Below are 2,690 nucleotides of genomic sequence, written 5' to 3' on the forward strand. Positions count from 1 at the left end.
GTGCGGCACCCAGAGCGCAGAGCCCTGCATCTGGAGGGGGAGAAGGGGCAGAGCTCCTCTTTCCTGTCCTTGAAGGCAAAACGCACTGTCCTCGGCAAATGTCCTGTCTTACAGGACACGGGTGGTCCCACCTGCTGTCTGCGTGTCTCCTGGCTGTCCCAGGGTGTTCCCCCCAAGTCCACACACACACACCCCATCATCCTACAGTGGCTCCCCCCCACGGCCCTGCTGGAGGAAGCAGCCCTTCCCAGCTCCTCCTCCTTGCCTGCCCCCGCCATGGCTGACCCGTGTGTTCCGTCTGGCGTGAGCTGGGCCTGTCCCTTGGGTTGCTGCTGCAGCTGCAGTGGTCGGGGGTCAGACCTGGGGTCAGCCCTGCCCCCTCCCTGAGCACAGGGATGAGGCCAGGGGCTGGGCGGGGAGGGGCGGGCAGGGGGGTCCCCGTGAAGGGGGCCAGGCTGGGCCCTTGGGGACGAGAGACGGGAGAGAGGCCACCTCCTTCCCCCTCGGGGAACGTGGAGGGTTTCCCGGAGCCAGACCCGCCCGCGTCCACCCCCACCTCCTGCCAGTCTCAGCGCCCCCACCTGAGCCCCACCCGAGGCCTTGGCTGGCCGCCCAGTGCCCCGTCCCCAGGGGCCTTGTCACCAGGCGGGGGCAGGCCGGGGAGGCAGCCCCCTGTCAGGGCTGGGGGCCAGCCTGCCAACAAAAGCTGTGAGTGTTTTAACAAATGGAAGATCCTGGAAATTGCTGAGGAAAGACCTGTTCTTGGACCCATGAGGCTTGGCTGGTGCAACCACAGGAGGAGCAGGGGAAGAGGGGCACAGGCTGGATGTGGGGGGGTGTCCAATGGCCTGGCCCCACCCCGGGCCATGCTGTGTCTGCAATGGAATTCCTAGGCCCGGCGGTCATGCCCCCCAGAGCCCCCCGGAGCCCCCTGGAGCCCCCCAGGACCCCCAGCCAGTGCGGGGTGTTGGGCCCGTCCAGCTGCTCCCCACAGCCTGGGGCACCCTTCACCCCACTGCCTCCAGGCCCCTGATGGGGGTATTTGGGGTAACCCGGTCTGTGCTGCCACTCAGCTGTGCCCACCACTTGGGGCCACCCACCCTGGGCCAGTCACATGGACCCCATGGACCCCATGTCCCTATTCGGACCAGGGCGGCCTCTGTGCCCCCAGCCAACTGACCTTTGACAGCACTGCCCCTCCTTACCCCCTCACCTCCCAACCTGTCCCGTGTCCCATCACCCTGCACCTCCTCACTGTACACCCTCACCCCACACCCCCTCACCCTGTACCCCATCACCCCACACCCCCTCCAGCCCACACCCCTTCACCCTGCATCCCTTCCACCCTGCAGCCCCATAACCCCACACCCCCTCACTCTGCACTGGTGGCCCAGCCACCAGCTCTCCCCAGCCCAGGGCCAGGCATTGGTGGGCATGCCCCCTGAGATCCTGGGGGAGCTCCAACCTCACCTCCTAGGGCACCCCAGCTCTCTGTCCCATGACCGAGACCCCCCAGGCCAGGCCTGTGCCCCCAGAGCTGGGCCCAGGGCTGAGCCGCTGTGGCCCCTGCCTGGGGTCCGTCTCAGGAGGAGACCCGTCTTGCTCCGGGACCCCTGTCAGCCTCAGGCTCCCCTCCCCTGGGGGGCTAGTGGCCCCCCCGGGCAGACCATAGCTCGGGGGCCGATGTGCCTGCTGCGGTCCCCAGGCCTGCAGCCGTCGTCATCAGCTGACTCATCAGTGCCCTGCCCCTGGGTGTGGTCCCCACGGGGTCTGTGAGGTCACTGCTGAGGTCACCCCTGGCGGGAAGGACAAATGGACGGACGGGGTCGCAGAGCAGGCCGGGGTGGGGGCGGCTGCGCGATGCCCAGCCAGTCACACGCCAGCAGGTGACTTTGGCTGTGGTCAGCCCAGGGAGCGGGGCCTGGCCATGGAGGACACGCCCGGGTCTGCAGCTGGGCCGCCCGTGGGGGACGTGGGCGGGCAGTGCCACCCCGCCCCATGCCAGGTCCTTTAGTTCCCGAGGCTGCCCTGGATGGCCCTCAGGCACCTGGAAGCTGGCCGAGGCTGGGAGTGGCCCACCAGCTTGCGTGGTGGGCAGAGGACACCTCCCGGGGGGGCCCTGTGTCCACTCAGAACCAGGACCGTGTGCTGGGGCACAGCCGTTCCCAGGCTGGCTCTCTGCTGTGTCCCCAGCCCCTTCCTGGCCAGGGCACGGGGTTTGGGGGTAGAGAGGACAGGGTGGGCCGTCATGTCCACCTGGTGCCCCCAGGAGAGCTCAGGGTGTGGCCAAGGGCCAGAGGGCTCCCCAGCACCCCCTCCAGGGCCTGGGGACCAACTCCTGCTGGCCGCCGGGTCTGAGCCCCCAGCCTGTGAAAGGCTTGAGTGGTGGGAGCAGCCCCGCAGGGCCTGCGGTGGGGGGCACCACGTGGGGACCTGTGCGCTGGGTCCCCGGGTGCTTCTGGCAGGGGCGTTAAGTGAGGGGGGCATCCAGCCCCTGGGTTCACCCAACCCTCTCTGAGGCCTGGCCAGGCGGGGTGGACCCAGCAGGTGCCGATGGGGCCCCAGGGTGGTGGGTGCTGGGCTGTGACCTGGCTTCCCCGAGGGAGATGCAGGCTCCTGTTTGTGACCCCAAATCCTGACACTTGCTGCACGTCCCCAGAGCAGCTCCCATAAGGATGAGGAGGACGGGC

Source organism: Cervus canadensis, chromosome 26 (genome assembly GCF_019320065.1).
Source record: "Cervus canadensis isolate Bull #8, Minnesota chromosome 26, ASM1932006v1, whole genome shotgun sequence".
Taxonomy (NCBI): domain Eukaryota; kingdom Metazoa; phylum Chordata; class Mammalia; order Artiodactyla; family Cervidae; genus Cervus; species Cervus canadensis.